Genomic DNA, 21,007 nt, shown 5'->3' on the forward strand with positions numbered 1-21,007 from the left:
CTTTATCTTTACATTTCTTCAGAAGGAAAGGTCAAGATTGGCTAGAATCATAACTTACCATTATAATTTAATTCCCTTTCTTCCTCCACTGCCCTCTTTACTGTACTCAGCCCCTCCCTTAATGAGCCCTTGGAGAAAGTGAGAAAAGAAAACAGGCCTCATCAATTTCCCTAATGACCCTTTCAAAATGCCTTTTTGTTAAATTTTTTTTTATTTTTAGATCTTTTCAAACAATGTTCCTATTAGAGGGTTGTCAAAGGCCCCATGGGATTTATGGAAACTTTCATTAAGAAAAATAGGCAATGATTTCAAGGACAGTGTCAAATGTCATACAATAAGCTATTTTTAAAATTATGGATAATAGACAAAGTTTCATTAAGTAGTTAACCAGATTCGCGGTGGGAACTTGAGGCTAGCCCCAGTACTCTATCCTGCAACAGGCTTAGGATACTGACTGGCCCCAGGCCTAATGCAGGTGCTGAAGTACTCTGAGGACAAAGCCATCTCCTTGAAAGTTCCCTTACAATTTTTTTTTTTTAGTTTTGGATTAAAATGAGGCACCTTTTATAAATAAAACTCAGTACATGTCCTAGTAGTTAGAAAGGCATCCAACAACCATTGAGTTCCTTCACTCTGATCATGTTTGAGAACCTCAGGTCTTCTTTGAGTTCTTCTCAAAATCTCTTCAGATGACCTTCTTTTATTCCTTTTTTTTTTTTTATCTCTTAGACTATATCTAATAAACTATCATGTTTTGTTTTGTTTTGTGACCTGTAGGAATCAGCTCCAGCTGCCATAACAAAATACCATAGATTGAATGATTTTCATTTATTTCCTCACTGTTCTGGAGCCTTGGAAATCGAAGATAAAACTGTCATTCAGCTCTTGTTGAGGACCTCCTGGCTTGTAGGTAGCTGCCTTCTTGCTGCATATTCACATGGCCTTTCTTTGGGAGCATGTTGGTGAAGAAAGAGTAAAATCTCTATTCTTTCCACTTTTTATAAGGCGGTCAATCCTATCAGATAGAGACCCCCACCTTTATGACCTCATCCAATTTCAATTACATCCTAATAGCCCTATCACTAAATATAGTCACATAAGAGGTTAGGTCTTCAACATATGAATTTGGGGGTAGGAGCACAACTCATAAACCACAGTACTACCCAAGCCCCAAACTGCAGTCCTCAGGTTCTCCAATTTTCTAATGTCCCCACAGGAAGAAGTAAATCACTTGCACAAGTCACCTAATGGTAATGTGTACTCATTCAATAAAACTTTGTTAATAACGTACTCTCTGGTGGGCTCTATACTAGGATCAGGGTTATCCTTGTTAATAAGACATGCTCTCCATCTTATGAAAGCTAATAGGAAAAAGAGACACTTAAAATAATAGATGCAACAGAAAATTACTGATGTGATCATAGGTTTATGGTAATGTGGGGTACAAAGAAGGAAACAGTCATTTATGTATGAAAATGAAGATTCTCTGGAGTCTTGAATTATTAGTAGAAAAGGATGTGGAGAGAAAATGGAAGGCAAGAAGCAGCCTAGTATGAGGAAGGCGATAAACTATCTGCAGATCTAGTAGTTGGATTGGCAGTGGGTGACTCTGGACCATAAAACCCACATTTCAGACAGGAACTGGTTTATGGAAGACCTTACATGTCTTGCTGAAGAACAACTCTTTGGTCCTTGAAGATATTAAATACATTTTAACAAGAAAATATTGTGCATGAAATAAGAATTGGGTTGAGGATATGTGGAATGGGGATAAGAGTGGGCTTTGCAACTGAGGAAGAATAGATAGCATTATAATTGCTAGTGATGAGTTGTTTCATCAGGGGACTATTGAATGAATAGGAGCCAGGACTCTGAATGGTTTGGAAATGACAGTGTAGCCCTTTGTACCATTGTATCAAGAAGCCATTCGTCATTGTTTCTCAGTTAACCATGTCCCATCATTGATATCTGAGTCATCTGGACTTGTGCGTTCAGTTCATACCAAAAGACTCTATGAGATAATTATTTTCAATTATTATATGATTAATCATGAGTCAGGTGGGTGTGAAATACTTTTAAGTTGTATTATGGGTCTGATCATTAAATATGTGTGTAATAGAATAAACAGAAGTTCTAGATTCTCCCTGACCACAATAAAAATTTATTCAAGATACAGTCCCGATTTTAATACGATTGGAATTCATTAGACATAGTCAACCCCCAACCCTGATGCTGGGTTTGTACGTGAGGCCAGAAGTCACATCCCCCTAAGAAAGATATGAACAGTAACCAATAGACAATCAAGCTCTAAGGACTGTATTTATGTTTACAGAATTTGTTGAAAACCCAAAATTTGTTTTTTGCTCCTTATGCCTCTTTCTTTCTCTATCTTCATAAATTTATTTTCATCTCTTAAAAATACAAAATAAATGTGGCTCCTTTCTCATACTCTTTCACCCACTGACTCTTGTTAGGAATTTGAGCTTATGGTATTGTCTGGATCATCGCACTCATGTCCATGTGACTAACTGGGGATATGGAGTACACGCCAGGTGAGGTAGCCCCAAGAAAATAATTTGAAATCCAGCAAAACCGTGGGACAAGCAGAGAAAGAGGGTGGTGGTGGTTGAGGGTACAGGGGGTGCCAGAAATTTTAAATCCAGATCATTTCTGTTCTCCATTCACTTGTTAATGGTTTGCCTGGGACATCAAAACTGGTACTTACAGATACACAGTATTTCCTTCATTTTGTCATCTTCAGTGATAGAGCTAAATCACTGACTTCAATTACTTTTCTTAATAACCCAAAACATACTATATTATACTCCTTGTCCTTCAAAGTAGACTTTGATTTGTTGCCCCAATGGATCCTTTCAGAAATCCTGTGGATGGGTGATTTGCAGGAAAGCCAAGATGCTGTATATTTTCCAAGTATCAGATTCACGAAGAGTGATATGGTAATGATGCCTTGTCTTCTCCAGGTTTCTGATGTGCTGGCCTGGCGCCTGGAACCCGCGGTCTCTGCCTACTTCATCTGAATTACTTAAATGGGGACTTTCCGGCTGCATTCTCTTACTGATTTTTGTGTTTCACAACCTGCAGTTTCCAAATCTTCGGGGGTAAAGAAGGCATAGCTCACATTAGAAAGTGTTGCCAGAAAGCCCATTAGGACAGCCATTTCCCCACGATTTGCAGTGACTTGTGTGAATCTCCAAGGTGGGCCCCGAGAGACCCATATTTTGTCTTTGGGAGCAAAAGCAACACAGAGTTGATTCATGATTTTAGCTGAGGAGACACACTGAGGCCCCAATGGACTGAATTATTTTCATGTGGATAATGTACGTAGGGCCTCCAGCTTCTTCTAATCTGAGCTCAGGATTCCCACTTTCATATTTTAAACTAACCATATCCATGAGTTTCTTTTTTCATTTATAAAAATAATACATACTCATCTTTAAAATACAATATATAGGATGGAAATTAAAATCTCTCATGATCTCACGGTTATTTGGGTGCTTTAATGACCACCCATATATGTATTTATCCAACCATTCATGTATCCATCCATCCATTTATCCAACCATCTGTTGGATAGAGATGAATGAATGTATTTAATGAATGTTGGATACATCCAAGGAATGTATTTAAGACAGCTTATTTTATATTATGAATATTTCCCCATCAGAGTATTGAAACGTACATTGAAAATAATGTTTCATGTCTGTGACGATTTTTACTTTAAAGAATATGTAGAAAAAGTATAAGGCAAATGTATCTGAATATGTGTACAGTATATGTGTATGTGTGTAAATGATGCGCATAATGCATACAATAGGCAACTAAGCATTTCTGTTTGGTTGGTTGGTTTTGAACTCTGCTTTGCCTGTGCTATTTTTCTACCAATTAGAGGAACTCAGGATTATGCAGAGTACATAATTTTCAAGGCAGAAAGTGAGCCCAGAGACCATCTGGCCCTGTGGTTTTCAAATCTCCAGGGGTTACCTGGGGCTACAAGGCTTCACCCCTAATGCAGGGGGTTTCCATTTGTGTTTTAAAAATAGCACCAGCTCACAAAAAAATGTATTTAAATTTGTGTGCGTGTGTGTGTGTGTGTGTGTGTGTGTGTGTGTGTAAAGCTTTTTACTGCTTTAAAAAAAAGCTTTGAAAACTGTTGATTTGGTCTAACTTCTTACTTCAGTTGATTGTCACTCCTGCATGGGTCCTGTCAGCGGCCTATATAGATGCGACTTCATCCCCTCTTCCCCAGTGGCTTCAGCTAAGCATACAAATATAAAGGCTTTCTCCAGAAGGTGGGGACTTGAATGCTTTGAGAAAAATCCACCACCTCTAGCCAGTGATGGGTAGTTTGGGAATCCAGGTATATATTTCCTCAGGAGTCAAAGGTAGGAACTGTAGGAGGAGAATTTGACTAAAAGCTTTTGAGGAAATAAGTTTCCTCATCTTTGACAAAACAAACAAAAAAAAACAGAAGAGGTGGGCCCTCTTCTTACCTTGCTGAAGTGAGGCCTGGACCAATTGTAAAATCAGCCTAGGGAAGGAAAGGTTCAGAGCTCAGAGAATCACAGAGATGTGGAAACAGACCCTCCCAACTGCACTGCCTACTTCCTGCCCCACCCTCAGCGCCCAGCGACGATGTTTTGCTGTCATAATGAACCAGGCCGGTGCGAGTAGGGTATTTATCTGCTGATATACAATGTGATCGCTGCTATGTCTGCAGGCTGAAGGTCTGCTCGGTGCTGCACAAGGGAAGGGGGCTGAGTCCAGATAACTCAGACTTGATTCCAGGTAGAATCGTTTGCTGTTTCTTCAGATGAGAGTAGCCTAATCAGTCTATATCTCAGTTACCACATGAGCGAATTGTTGATAAATGCCTACACAATACCTAAGTGACAGGGGTGCTAAAGGGCTCACATTAAAGTGTGTCAGGTCTTTGCAAAATGTGAGGCGGCATTCTCATGTCCGCAGAAACTGGATGGCTCTAATAATAGCTATCATTTCAGGAGTCTTTTCTGTACCCTAAGGTCCCCACGAAATGCTTCCCTTTCATGCTCACTCCAAACTTATGAGGAAGATAGAAGCTTCAATTTTATATATGAAACTCTACAGACCAGATGTGTTTCAGAATCCAGAAAAATCTGGGTTTTAGAATGGTCATGTAAATCATGTGCTACGAATCATTGCCACCCACACTGGGATCTGAGCAGCACACCATCTTCAAATGCACTCAGATTTCTGTCAAAGATAGTATGGCTCTTCACATTCGATGATTTCAATTGAGATCTCATAGTATTAAGGGCTTTGGGTTAAGTTCAGGTCAGATTTTACAACCAAGTGAATTAGTACTACTACTACCAGTAATAACAATGGTAATGATAATTTTCAAAGCCTTCTTGGAAATCAGAATCGTGGGCTATGCTGTTTACAGTTGAAAAACTAAAGCATGCGAAGGTTGAGGGAATTTCCGCATGCCATACAGCTTTTCAGTGGAGATGCTAAGATCGAATCCAGGTCATTGGTTCCAGAAGCTCAGCATGTAAGCACCCTGCAAATCATTTTTTATAAGGGCTGTCTGGACTGGGTTGTTTGTTTTTTGGACATTGAGTTTCATAAGTCCTTTATAGATCATGGACACTAATCCTTCATCAGATATGCCATTTGCAAATATCTTCTCCCATTCCACAGGGGAGGGGCAGAGAGAGAAGGAGAGAGAATCCCAAGCAGGCTTCTCACTGTCAGCGCAGAGCCTGATGTGGGCCTCGAACTCACAAACCATGAGATCATGACCCAAGCCAAAATCAAGAGTCAGGTGCTTAACCAACTGAGCCATCCAGGTGCCCCAGAAGCTTTTTATTTTGATGAAGTATCTACAGTTCATGTTTGTGAGTGATGAATCACTGAATTCTAAACTTGAAGCCAAAATTGCCCTGTATGATAACTAAAATTTTAAAAATGAGAAAAAAAAAGAAACAAAACTGCCTGAATATGTTCCTCTGTCTCCAACCTCACAGTTAATAGAGTGATCTAGATCACCATTTTAAGAAGATTTTTAAAACACAGAACTGTGTTAACCAAATCTCAGCAATTAGTCTTTAGAGCAGAAGAATAAACAAATACATTTGTCTCCTTTTTCTACTTGATTTACAGAGAAGTTGGACACTTATTAACATCTGAAAGAAAAATAAAATTGTAAGAGAGAACAAGCATAGATACAAGCACGGGTACCAATTTGCTGATCACTGAAGTCACTGATCTCAAATACACACACACAGGGTACCTGGGTGGCTCCGTCAGTTAACTGTCTGACTTTTCTTCAAGTCATGATCCTGTCTTTCCTGGGTTCAAGCCCCGCATTGGGCTCTGTGCAGACAGGTCAGAGCCTGGAGTCTGCTTCAGATTCTGTGTCTCCCTCTCTCTCTGCCCCTCCTGTGCTTGTGCTCTGTCTCTCTCTCTCCCTCTCAAAAATAAATAAATATTTTAAAAATGTAGAAAAATAAAATAAAACACACACATGTATATATTTAAATTCATACACACATGTTCTATATACATCTTTATATTTGGAGGACATGTGTGTGCCCATGTATATCATATGCTTGTGTGCCTGTTACCTATTACGTACCAGAACCTGTGTGAGGGCCGTGAAACTGGTAGTAGGGTAGAGACAGAGAAGCAGATAACAGTTTTTTTTTTTAAATTTTCAATGTGTGTAGTAAATTCTAGAAAGGAATGTATGCACGTCTTCGTAGGAGACATGAAAATGAAAATGTGTTGAGCATGTGCTTCCCAGGAGGTACAGCCCCGCAGTAAGATAGACAAGAAGAGCGGACACTTCTCTGGAGGAAGTGAAGCAGAGGACAGTGGCTGTCGTCAGCGAATGCAGCGGACGCAAGCACCCCCTGTCCCGCACTGCTGGACCCCAGAGCTGCAGGGTGCAGGGTGGGCTGTGGACAGGGGCGAACGGCCCAAGGCCTCTTTTGCTTTGAAGGAGTGCCATTACGTTCTGTTAAAGTTACTATCTCAACCTTAAATAATGCTAAGCTGTAGATCACTGTGAAAATATGCCTTCAGCTCAGAGAGTGTATATATTCATACCTCCCATTTTTATAAAGTCCTGAGCTAAAAGCATGACTTACATAATCAGCAATTCCTCAAAGGGTGGATGAATCTGTCTTACATTCCAGGTACAATGCATAGACTTGCAATCAGGAAATAATGAGATAATTATATTACTTTATGCTCCACAGTCAGCCGTTATCATTTTTAAAGAATGTCTAAAATTCTATTAAGCTTAATTGTTGCAGCTATTAATAACCCAAGGGAAGAGTTTGGGAAACAGCACTTACAGTTTTACTTCAGCGGTTCAGATCATGTCTGAGAATAAGGATCTTTATAACATCCCGGGACAGGCTACTTTTGTAGTGTTTCAGCTTATTCCAGTGTGCATAGCTGGCCACAGAACCACTCTGTTCCCTAAGAACCACTCTGTTCCCTAAGCCAGAAAACTAATCACCTCTCCTTCACCTTCTTCCCTCAACCCTCACTTCCAAGCAGCTTGTCATTTCTGGATCTAAGTGTGTCATCTCTCCTTCTCTCACACCTGTTGCCATTACTACAATTTCAGAATCCACGTGCCCTCATTGTCCATCATGACTCCGAGCCCCATGAAGGTCTCCTGCTTCTCCACTACCTAAGCAGAAATGATCACTCATATCTGAAACTCCCACAACAATTTGAGGGCTGTTTTCTACTACATTCGACTTCCCTCCTGGACTAGGTATGACCTAGGTATTTGGAAGGCAAAGATGGATGGCTGTTCACTTTGTTAGCCTTGTTATTGGCTCTTGTCACACTCCTGCCACAGAAAATGATCAACCAGCATTTGTTGAGTGAGTGAGAGAACATCTCTAAATGTTTTCCTGACTCGTATTCTTTATTTCTGTAAATGGTTTTTCCCATTAATTAACATGCTCATTAGTACATAAGGCCAAAGCAGATGGCAATTCTTTGCTCTTGGGATTTTTAGGATGTTGGTATGGCAAATGGCAGAAACGTGTACAAACAACTAATTTTCAACACGACACCAAGAAAATAAAGAGATCTCCTCGGTTCCCTGAGAAATGTCTCAAAGACTCTTTCCTGTGGGGCTTCCGCCTCCTGGTGACATGAAGTAAAAGTAGATTCTAAATTGGGCAGGTCAAGATAGGTGCATGGTCTCATATTTCTGTTTAGACTTGCATATGTCTGACTTTTGTTTATTTGGTGTGTATGGGTGTCTGTGTCTCTCTGTGTGTGCATGTGTGTTTTGGCACAGACTCCTTTAAAAAAGACAGCCATTTTTCTTTTCTTACTTTATTATCTTCTTCCCATCCTTTCCTTTTTGTTTCCATCTCCATTCCCTAGATCAGTGATTCTCAGCCTCAATGCTATTGACTTTAAAAAAAAATAGTTTATTGTCAAATTGGTTTCCATACAACACCCAGTGCTCTTCCCCACAAGTGCCCTCCTCCATCACCACCACCTCTTTTCCCCCTCCCCCTTCCCCTTCAACCCTCAGTTGGTTTTCAGTATTCAATAGTCTCTCAAATTTTGAGTCCCTCTCTCTCCCCAACTCTCTTTCCCTCTTCCCCTCCCCCTGGTCCTCCATTAGGTTTCTCCTGTTCTCCTGTTAGACCTATGAGTGCAAACATATGGTATTTGTCCTTCTCTGCCTGACTTATTTCACTTAGCATGACACCCTCAAGGTCCATCCACTTTCCTACAAATGGCCAGATTTCATTCTTTCTCATTGCCATTGACTTTTTGAGCCAGATCATTCTTTGGTTGGGAGGGCTGTCCTGGCATTGTAAGATGTTGAACAGCACTTTGTCCTCTAACCACTAGATGCTCCCTCCAAACACCCCCCCCCCAATTTCATCCACCTAAATGGCCTTCAGATATTATCAACAGTCCCTGGGGTGCTGGGAGGTTGCCCTCAAGTGGAAACTTGATAGCCAATACAGAGGGTCTGAGGGTTATCCTTTTATGGCTATTGAATTGAATCATCTTCTGACCAGATATTAAAGGACATGTATAGGATTTTTTGGTTATTCGTTGTTTTATAAATCGAGATCCTATTATATCCACTTCTCAGCTTCCTTTGAGCCAATAGATAAGGCACCAAGCTGCTCTTTTTTAATGTCCAGACAATCCTTCCATGGTATAGATATGTTACAGTCTTTTTAGCCATCGTTTCTCTGTGAATATCCACTGGGTTTCTATTTAGGTCCAAACACACAATGCTGCAATAAGTACCTTTACATTTATAGCCAGACCTGCTGCTGCTTCCATTTCTACGGCTTACCTTCCCTGGAGTGAGCTTTCTGCACCGTTAAGTGTGTGTATGTTTAATGGAAATGGATGTTGATAGATTGATTTCCTACAAAGCTGAAACAATAGGCGTTTTCTCCAGCAATGTTGAGTGGATCCGCCCTTTTTCTTGCCTGCCCACCAATCAGCACCAGCTGTCAAGGCTCTACTTTTTTCCATTCTAATAGATCTAAAGAGCTGTCCCACTGTCACCATAATGTGTATTTTCCTGACTAGCTGCAATGTTGAAGAGCTGCTTTAATTGAGTATCTAACTGGAGTAGCATGACACCAGACACCTGCGGGGCCCCTGTCACTATTCCACCACCCACCTCTAATTTCTAGAGCCTTGGACACTTCAGGACAGACACCGAATCACCTCATCTCACGTACATTAAGACAATGTTCTCGGTTATAAGTCTTTGGTCTTTTCATCAAATAAGGTTTCCCTGTACCCAAAATCATTCTCATCATCATCATTAAATACATGAGGATTTGGACATTTTGGTAAGCATCATTTAAAGAAAAAGAAAGTTTTACTCATAACTGAATTTTTTTGAGGGTTCCTCATATTTTATATTTGTGGGCATTGGTGTGTTGTGTTACACCCTCCAAACAGAAAACTGGACATGTGCTCACTGGTGGGCTATGCATTTCTCATGTCATATTATGTATTCTTGGTTTTTAAGAACGTGCCCCAACGAGCCACAAGATCATGGATGAAATGATGACCATGGGTTTTAGTTTAAGGGAAAATGGAATGCTCTAGGAGGGAGATTGGGGTCATTGTATTCTGGAACCCAGATGGGCATTCACTCTGGAGCTCTTGTGGGGTCTTTAAAAACAGCTACTGTAATACAGTTCCAAACAGGATGAACTGGAGAAAAAGCAATACAGCAAGAAGGATGTATGGGTAATTCTGTGTTCAGACTAAGAATTAAAGAAAGAATTAGAACTTGTTTTTCACTTTTATCGTCTAACAAGAAGGAAAAATATTAATTTCTCTTTGACATTTTTTGAAAATATTTCTCCATTATAAAAGAACATGTGCTCATTAGAGGAAATTTGAAAAATAATTTTTTAATAGACATCTAGCAGTGGTGGTCTGGAAACTGTGTTTTTCAAAAAAGAAGTTAGTGGAAATGGCTCCCAGATTCCAGTATTGGATTGACTATGAGTCCAAATGTTCAGTATGAGTCTTTTTTTATTTTTATTTTTTTTAGTTTTTGTACTTATTTTGAGAGAGAGAAAGAAAGAAAGAAAGAAAGAAAGAAAAGAAAGAAAGAAAGAAAGAAAGAGTGGGGTGAGGGCAGAGAGAGAGGAGAGAAGAAATCCCGAGCAGGCTCTGGGCTACCAGCCCAGAACCTGATGTGGGGCTCAATCCCATGAACCCTGAGATTATGACCCGAGTCAAAATCAAGAATCGGACGCTCAACTGACTGAGCCACCCAAGTGCCCTCAGTTTGAATTTTTATGTATTCTTGACTTTCAAAATGTAAACAAACAGGAAACTGGGGCAGATTTTATTGGAGCCTCTTGAATTTGATACTTTAAATTTAAAGTCTAAAATTATTTTTATTTTTCAAAACAAATCTGCAAAGGCTACAAATTATTCGTATTTGATAGATGATTCACTTAGAGCCTATCAAATTAGTGATTTCCATCATTTCTAGCTCTGGCAGAAGTGAGGCAAGTAATTCCTTAGCTAGTATTAGTCTGTTATAACCTTGAGAGTTTACCAGCTGTCGTTCCGTTAACCTGAGGAATTTCACAATAGCCAAATACTGAGACAGGAAGGTGATAGAAAGGGGTTAAGAGGCCAAGAGTAAAGGGATACAAGGGTAATAAACTGATTTGGAAAACCCAGATAAGGACAAAGTGAATAATAATAATAATAATGATGATGATAATGAAAATCAGTATGATAAGCATGTGTGCAAAATGGCTATTTAACAGGAATGTCTGACCTTGTCTGGGGACTCTCAGCTGAAAAATTGACTGATAAGCAGTTTATTAACTGCTTTGTTGTGCAATAACCTCCCTGTGCAGTTGGGATTTTCTGTGTAAAAATGTTCATGAGGTAGGTGCTCAGATGACAAAAGCGTCACTTCCTCCTAAATGACAAAACCTTGCTGGTAGAACCGTAGCCCACTCACATCCTTTTGCTGCCTCTTTAAAATTTTAGACCCTTGGGATTCCTGGGCGGCTCAGTCTGTTAAGGAGCTGACTCTTGATTTCAGTTCAGGTCAGGATCTCTGCGATCTTGGCATTCGCGATTTTGAGCCCAGCATCTGGCTCTGTGCTGACAGTGCTGAGCCTGCTTGGGATTCTCTTTCTCTCCCTCTCTTTGCCTCTCTCTCAATCAAAATAAGCAAATAAATATATAAAAAGTAGAATTCCAGGCACGCAGAATTATGCTTTCAATAAACATGAACTGCACATCTACCATGTGGCCAGGACTGCATAGGTGCTTCCACACGTAGAGTTGCCACATATGACATGATAGTTCATAGACACCTTCCCAAGGGAGGGACTTGATTTGGGCACTGAAATTCCCATGGAAGTCAGGAACATACAAAACAGATACCTTAGGTCCTTAATTCTTGCACCTCTAGTTGCCTGATTTGATATTAAAACTAAAAGAAAACTTAAAACAGAATTTCACAAAATCAAGTCAGTACCTGATTTTACCTGCAAATGTGAATAAGGTTTTAGTGTCCAATGAGTCATAGTAGTCAACAGTACATCTCTTGGATCAACCAAGCTATCCAAGGGAATTAAGACTAGCAAAGTAGCCAGGGGCAGGGATTTCATCTGTAAGAGCCTAGACCCTGGGGGACAGAGGCACCGAGCCCATGGTAAAGATGAGGATGTCATGTGTGTACAGATGTAACATAACTGCCCAGCATCCTTAGATCACAAGCAGAGGCAAGCTGAATCAGGTCTGTCAATGCCTGCCTCTTAGGAAGGCTTTGAGAATTAACCAGACAGCACTTGTCAAGATGGTGGTAATAGCTAAGGTAGGAAAACTTTACCTCATTCTTAAGTTGCCTCATTAGACCTTCAATTACTCCTTCCATTACTCAAATTGAAAGTCAAAATAAAGGGGAAACATTATGGGCTTTGTGTATGTGTCTAGATGTATATGTGTGTCCGTGTGTATATGAAAAAGGGAGATGGAGAACAGAGAGAGAGATTTGAGGTGAGTTAATGTAAGGACATAGGTCTGAACCTAACAGACAGGCCTCAAGATCCCCCTCTAAACTAGGAGGTCTAAGGTTCAGTTTCTCTGGAAACCCGAGGCAGGAGAGACCACCTTGTGGTATCCAATCAGGAAAGGCCAGGTACCTCTCAATGTTTGTCTTAAAAATTCTTATATATCTCCTTTACTTTTTTTAAAGTAAGCTCTATGCCCAACATGGGACCCTGAAATCAAGAGTCGCATGCTCTACTGAGCCAGCCAGGTACCCCTCTCATTTACTTTTGAAGGATAATTTCTAGGTTGATGAATTGTTCTCTCAATAATTTATTTCACTCTATTCTCTTTTGCTTGCATGGTTTCTGAGGAGAAGTCAAATGGAATTTTTATCTATACTTCTATACAGGCAAAGTGTCTTTTACCAGTGACTTCTCTCAGAATTTTCTTTATCTTTGATGTTCTGCAATTTGAATATAACACACCTTTATTAAAGGGTTCTCGGATGAGGTTCCATGGCTCAGAGGGAATATAAGGACACAAGTCTAAACCAAACAGACTTCATGACAGGCTTTAAGCTTTCCCTCTGATCTATAAGGCCTAGGTTTCAGTTCCCTGAAACTAACAGGCAGTACACATTGCCTAGAGCAAGAGAGACCACCTTCGCAACACCCAATCAGGGAAGGCCAGCTACCACTCTCCACATTCCTAAGGGTGAGGCCTGCAGATGGAGACTTTAGATAGGACCCTGTTACCTAATGTTAAAGTTAACCTGATAGTCGCCCGAACAAGACCCTAGGCTCGCCCTGTAATTGGTTGATTTTAAAGATACCCTAAATGTTGTGATTGGGTCCTGCCAAAAGTAACGAACGCTGTAAACAAAATGTATGGTTAAAGTTGCTGCCAATATTGTTATACGGTAATGATTGGATCACTGTACCTGTGTCATAATTTCCTGTCACTCCCCCTTCCCAAACTTCATAAAAACCCTACTCAGCCCTTGTTTGGGGCTCTCAGCATGGATCCACTGCATTGGTGAAGTCTGTGAGCCTGAGCCCGAGCCCTTTGCCTTTGCATGTGTGCCTCAGTCTCCCTGGTGGTCTCTGGTCGTTGAGGATACTGCATTCTGAGCATTACATTATAGGGATAGAAAGAGAAGAAAGCATTTGTGTTGGGATCTGGAGGTCCAATTTGGAAAAAGTACCAGATGGAATCTGGAGAGAGAGAGAGAGAGAGAGAGAGAGAGAGAGAGTGCCAGAAATGGATGCATTAATTGACATTCATTAACCTGTTTGCATTTTATTTTTTTAATTGATCATCTAATATGTGTCAAGCACTGTGACAGACAGTGAGGAAGGAAAATGAAGAAAACAGATATAGCCCAATTCCAGAGTTCCCAGAGCCGGAGTGTGTCAGCTGCATTGACAATGGTGATGGAAGGTCTAGCATTTGAATTTCTAGGTCCATAGGTGTATATGTTGGATCCAAATGGGTCTATGGAAAGTTAAAACAAAGTCAGAGAAAATTGGGCTGGAATGAAGATGGCAATAGGGAATCAGCGTGACAAATGGAAGGCAGGGCCCAGAAAGAAGTCCTGAAGCACTCCTATGTCCAGATAGTTCATTGGGTCCCCAAAGTTTGAGGGTATTGGTAAAAGTTCTGAGTCAGTTTAGATATGTGCTAACTCCTAGGGTTTTAGAATGATGAGTTGTTTCCTTTAAGGGGTGTGTGGTTCGATGAGTGAGGCAGTCCTGTGGACTAACAACCTTAAAAAACAACATGTTGTGTGTAATGGAAGCAAGAGCCTGCAAGAATGACTGCTGACCTGATAGAGGGGGTGGGAAAGAAGGCTTCCTGAGGACTGCAAGAGGAAGAAAGGGGAAATGAGTTCTTCACAATGGAAAGGGGACCATTTGAAAAAATAAGTTCCCATCAACTTCAAGGTTTTTGTTGTTCTATGACCTTAACAGCAATTACCTAGATCTTCTAAAAATCCCTTTGAGTGGGAATGACATAACACACAGTATATGAAATACTGTTTTATTACAATTCTATGCAGGATGGTTTGAAAATGAATGAAGAGGTGCCTGGGTGGCTCAGTTGGTTAAGCATCCAACTTCGGTTCAGGTCATGATCTCGTGGTTTGTGTGTTCGAGCCCCGCATCAGGCTGTGTGCTGACAGCTCACAACCTGGAGCCTGCTTCGGATTCTGTGTCTCCCTCTTGTTCTGTTCCTCCCCTACTTATGCTCTGCTTCTCTCTGTCTCAATAATAAATAAACATAAAAAATTAAAAAAAGAAAAGAAAAGAAAGTGAATGGGAATAGAAACAGAACCATTCACTCAATAACAGGGTTCCGGGAATGGGTCATGAGAAATTGAACCAGTATCATGACTAGTGATATGGACAGAAAAAAGCAATTCACTGTCTCATGATGGAATCCTGCAAAAGCTTTGTCTCATCAGTGATGTGTCTATGGCACAGGGTGTCTCCATGCAGTATATGTATATATATATATTTTTTTGACCTGTAGTGCAACTGATTAGACAGTATTAATCTCGGAGTCAAAAACTTGTGACCTACAAATCTGGCACTCATTAACATAATTGAAGACATTGATCAAATCCCTTCTCCTGGGGGCTTCTATCTCTCCACCTGTAAGATGAGAACAGGAAATGAGAGTATTTCCAAGCTTCCTTCCCAATTGAATATTTTATATTCTAACTATTCACATGTTGAAAATAAGGACAAAGATGCCCAAGTAGGAATCTGACTTCCTTAATTCAAATGGACTTAGAGTACTAGATGAATCTTCCCTGGAAAGTGAGTTTCCCTGGCTGGTCTTCCCAGTCAGGCCTCTCTAAAGTGGGTGGGGCAGTTTCAGGGTTTCCTACAGAGAGAATGAGCAAGAGCCACACCAGCCAGAGGCTTAGGATTTAAGCACAGCCATGCTGGCTCCAACAGGTGAACATGCATCTAGTTTAAGGAGGATAAATGCAGATAACAAACAAGTAATAAATAGGATTAAATGTTTGCAGAATGTATCGGAGTGGAGTGCAGTCATGGGAGAGAGCCAAGAGAACATTAAGTTTAGACACAGGAGGGTGGGTGAGTAGGCGGGTAGGCGGAATGATGTTTCTTTGAAGAAGGCTCATCATGAAGAATTCATCCCTCCTGAGACTGTGCACGGGGCTTAAAATTCCTGATAAGCTATGTGCATGGCCTGCACAAAATACACTTCCTCCCTGAAGCTGCACTATAATTAGGAGGTTTTCAGTATGAGTTTTAGAGCAATGAACTCACTTTTCAGCCAAGAATTAGTGGTGTGTGTTTGCAAGCTTGTGTTGGTCTGTATGAGGTCATTGGAAGAAAGCACTAAAGTAAAGCATCAAGGTTTTCCATACACGGTCGAACTATGAGTACCACGCATTTGCTTGACAGAGAAAAGACCGCGAATGAATCAGAATGATGCTGTGTTAGAAAGAAGGTTTATTAAAACAATTAATTAATTAAAACAATCAATTACAAGCCAATTCCTTGGTTAAAAGTTTGGTTAGCTGTGACCTAAGCACATGGTACTTAGCTTTTCTCTGCGTCAGCTTCCTCATGCATAACATGATTATTATAAAAATGCTTCCTTCACAAGACTGTCTTGAGAATTGAGCATTCCATATTTTACCAAAAAAACCAAAAAAACAAAAAAACCCCACCAAAAAAACAAAAACCTTATAGCAGGTCTCTTTGTGCTCAAAACTGCTGAAAGTTTTTGTGGAAACAAAGTTTTCCAAACATACAAAATGCAGAGTTAGAGAGAAAACAAGGTGGGACTTTTTTTTTTTTTTCAGTTGACTTAATTTCAGGTCCCACAATATATATGTTATATTTTGAAGAACAAAGATTGCTCTCATTTTTCTTATATCATGTATCAGACGAAGAAGGACTGGGAATTGTTCTTAGAGTGGAAATTCCACAGGGGAACCAATAGTTTCTAAAGGGTAGGTTTTATATTGTTCTTCTCTGTTTTTCAAACCAATAGTTTTGTGTTCATTCCCCCTCCCCCACTGAGGCTGTGAGCTACTAGCTCTTCATGGATATGGCTTCTAATATGAGCTCATTCAAATCTTTGGTCTTATCCAGGCGCTCTCTCCCCAAAATCTTCCTCTTTGTTCTTTAAATTAGTGACTTCTCCTTCCTCACCCTCCAGGAGTTTCCTTCTTTTTACGGCTCTTTTTAAATGCATATAAGCATTGTCCTTTTGCAAGATCTCACCTCAAAGAAATGCAAATGAATGCAACTCATCTCACTGCAGAGGGTAAAGAGAAGACTGTAGTAAGCGATATCACCAGACAGGAAGATTTTTGCTGAAAAGTTCTAATAGGACTGGCAGACACAAGAGTATTTCTATAACAGAAATATAAAAGGAGAGCTAGGGAGATTTAAAGGAAGAAATCTTGAATCTAGATAATGTGAGAAGGAGAGTTTTCATGGAAAAAGTGCTGTTGAAACTGAACCCTGAAGATGGGCATGACCATGGGAGATCTTCCCGTTGGGCCATGAACAGGGCCAGAAAAGGGGTGAATGGTCATAGGGGTTCTATTGTCAGGAGAGACACTGACTCTTTCTGTCTGAGAATTGTGATGCATGTGGAGGGATCAGAGTTGGATGAGGCTGAAGAGACGAGCATGATTGTCTTGCTGGATGCATTATATTGATTCTGTACTGTCTGATCCTGACACAATGCTGAGTGGTAAATTTCACCTTCATTTTACCTGAAGGAGGTCATTGGAGTTTTGAAAGTAATGCCAACGATTGCTCAGGGACAACGTGGTAGACCTGTTTGGCTCCCTCCATCCTATGATGAGTGGCCAGAAATGTTTCAATAATAAGTTACAATAGATCTTTGACATTTTTTAAAGCAGAAGTGTAATGTGATCAAAGCTGTAGATGAAGATAAATCCTGCAGAAGTCTGTTGACCAGGTTGGAGACCAGTTTGAAGAGCAACACAGGCTTACTAGTAGAAGTCAACTTGGGCTGGAAATACCTGACCACCTGTGGGAAAGGAAAGTGGAGGTAACTGTGTATAACACTGCAGAGTCACAAAGGTCTTTGGATCTAAGGCAGTTTGGTTCTTTGACTTGAAGCCATTGAAGGTTTTGTTGCAACTAGTAGAGTTTGAATGCACTTATCTCCTATAATATTTTAACTATGTCAGAATATGTAGTTTAGTCACCTCCATTGTAGGGTAGTCAGGCAGCCTTCTAAGAAACAATCTCCTCTCTCTCATAGTTTGCTCTATTACTGTGGCCCAAATAAAAACTCAGTGGAAGCCTGGACAACATTGTAGCAAGCTCATTATCAGTTGTGCGGAGGTGAAGCCCTGCTGTCATTAGCATGGGGAAGGACAGATGCTAAAATCTGACTTTCCCGAAGAGGAATTACACAGCAAATTGAATAGTGGCTTAGAATTGAACAGAAGAGGAAAGAAGGGGTATGAAAATGTCAACATTCGTAAGTAAAATAATGTAGTGAATGTATTCACAATACAAATCTAATGCTGTTTGTATGTCCTTACATTTATGTGATAACCATTAATTTTCAGAGTGCTTTTCCTATCCATCATCTCCTTTACTCATCACAGTAATTGGAATAGAGCAGAGGACAAAGTGAGGACCAAAACATCGAATGACTTTGCAGAGAGGAAGCCAACTTTCTTCCTGTTCAGTATGGCCTTTTTTCCTTACTGAATTCAGTAAAATGATACTTTACCCTCTAGTTCTAGCTTTTCCCCCTCCCACTCACATACATTTACCTAAAATTCCAATCAACCTGACGTAGTTACTAAAATTGAGAAATAACAATGAGGAAAATAAATACTCTGAAGACTACAGAACATAAGACACCCTCCAAACATGTGAATCTGTTGGTCTTAAATCAACATCTTGCAACACCAGTGGGTTGAGATCAACTCTAAATCGTACTGCAAATATTTTTCTATCACAATACTGTGTTAAAGTCTGTGAATGATTTACTTTTTAAAATAAACTAAGATGCCTTCAAGGTTATCTCAATAGTATCTATAGAATAAATATTACTCACTTGCTTACTTGAATTCCAATATATTTTCTTCAGTGGGAAAAAAAAAGCATGGCATTACAGTGAACAAATGGAGAAATACTTAAAACTCCAACAGTGGGGGAAGTAACTGTCACTGATGTCACAGCATGAATCTTGAAGTTCAAAATCATCAGCAGGGGAGTGCATGGGTGGCTCAGTCTGTTGAATATCTGACTCTGGATTTCAGCTCAGGTCTGATCTCAGCCATGGGATTAAGCCCCTGAGTTGGGCTCTGCTCTGAGAGAAGAGCCTGCTTCAGATTCTCTCTCTCTCTCTCTCTCTCTCTCTCTCTCTCTCTCTCTCTCTCCCCCTATGCCTCTTTCCCCTGCTCTCAGTCTCTCTCTCTCTCAAAAAAAGGATCATCAGCAAGATTGTGAGTTGTGATTATTATGGTTTACTTTGATTTCTTCTTTATTTTAAATACAGATAGATTTTTAGTCTGGAAGGAAGTAAATTGGAGGATGAGCATAAAATAAAGTGCCAGTATTACATATGAGTATAAACACTACAAACATATCAATTAGCAACACAGCTCCTATGACTTCTACAGGAAATGTGAAGGATTACATAGATGGACATTTTAAAAGTGCTATCTAATTAAAAACACTTTACAATGCGTAAATTCTACTGATTACAATTTAATAATAAACTACAAATGATTATTCTTTAAGCCTTGCTCTCCTAATTAATATTAGATAAAGTGGGAATCTAGGGAAGAATATCAAGACTTGCTTTTAAAAACTGAACTTGTATTTATTTACTAAATGACGAATTTTGAAGATATTTTATATCTGATTTCAGTACTTAGATGCTTATAAATAATTGAATATATATGTTATCACTAAAATCCAGTCAGTAAGATAATAAGTCTGTGTGGTTTTAAGCCACTGAGTTTGTGGTAATTTGCTACATCAGCAATAGGAAACTAATACGGTCATCAAAGCATGAATGCTTCCTTCATGTGTCTCCACAGAGCTTTCCACTCTTTGGGGGAACAGCTGGTGGAAGATAAGCTATAACTTCCTTAAATGTTTAGTGTTTCTTTTCCTTCCCAAGCTTCTCAACTAGTGACCATGAATGAGTCCAGAATGAAGGAGGAAGGTAAAGAGAAGCTTCTTGGTGGCTGATGGTTAAGGGTTGGTCACTGACTCACAAGAGAGTCTTCCAGAGGAGGAGGTCAGGTCCAAGAGCACTTCTAGAAAAACAGACAGACAAAGGGAAAGCGTTGGAGGCTTGAGGAGTTGCGCAGAAGAAAGCCATGAGCAGGGGCCAATTTCCTTTGATCTCTATTTCCTGAATTAGGATGTGTGGATTTTTGAGGTGAGCAGGGATGGCCAGATGCCGGCTTACCATTTGGAAAACTTTATGGTAGGAGTGTCTGGTACCCTCCTTTCTCACATTTCCCTTGTGTCACATTTCATGTAACCAAGGCTCTTAATTAGCTACAAATTTAAAATTGAGATTATAAATAATGCTCGTTGCTGTCATCACATTAGGTATTTAGAAAGGTGAATATGTAAGTGTGTCTGTATATTTACATGTACACCCCAATGGACACAAACAACTCACACACATGTAATTCACCTCCCTTAAAGTTTTTACCCATAACAATCTAAATGCTACTTCTATGTAGCCCTTTACAGGATGGGAAATAGAGTGAAAAAGAAGTGCATAACTGGGGCTTCCAGAATTCATGGCCTATTCATTTTCCAAATATGGTCATCATCTAGCAGATTCTGATTTTGTTTATACCCCTAAGGGATTGAGACTGTATTTAAGTAGAAATGTGTGTGTGTGTGTGCGCGCGCGCTCGTGCGCACATGCATGTACGCGGATGTGTGAGTGAACACATGATACTTTTTTTTTAATAGTTTATTGTCAAATTGGTTTCCATACAAGACCCAGTGCTCTTCCCCACAAGTGCCCTCCTCCATCACCACCACCTCTTTTCCTCCCTCCCCCTTTCCCTTCAACCCTTAGTTCATTTTCAGCATTCAACAGTTTCTCAAGTTCTGCATCCCTCTCTCTCCCCAATTCTCTTTCCCCCTTCCCCTCCCCCTGGTCCTCCATTAGGTTTCTCCTGCTTTCCTGCCAGACCTATGAGTGCAAACATATGGTTTCTGTCCTTCTCTGCCTGGCTTATTTCGCTTAGTGTGACACCCTCGAGGTCCATCCACTTTCCTACAAATGGCCATATTTCATTCTTTCTCATTGCCATGTAGTACTCCATTGTATATATATACCACATCTTCTTGATCCACTCATCAGGTGATGGACATGTAGGCTTTTTCCATGTTTTGGCTATTGATGACACTGCTGCTATGAACATTGG

The 21,007-nt window shown here is 40.1% G+C and overlaps 1 protein-coding gene and 1 long non-coding RNA gene across 3 annotated transcripts in view; both read left to right on the forward strand.

Annotated features, from left to right (window-relative positions):
• Window positions 1-21,007, forward strand: part of CNTNAP5 (contactin associated protein like 5) — a 789,622-nt gene that overhangs the window by 266,933 nt on the left and 501,682 nt on the right. The window lies entirely within an intron of this gene.
• Window positions 4,738-8,135, forward strand: LOC115287921. The gene is made up of 3 exons (XR_003906720.1): window positions 4,738-4,806; window positions 7,643-7,795; window positions 8,045-8,135. It is a non-coding gene; the product is annotated as an uncharacterized LOC115287921 (long non-coding RNA).

The sequence above is a fragment of the Suricata suricatta genome, chromosome 3 (genome assembly GCF_006229205.1).
Source record: "Suricata suricatta isolate VVHF042 chromosome 3, meerkat_22Aug2017_6uvM2_HiC, whole genome shotgun sequence".
In the NCBI taxonomy this organism is placed as follows: Eukaryota; Metazoa; Chordata; class Mammalia; order Carnivora; family Herpestidae; genus Suricata; species Suricata suricatta.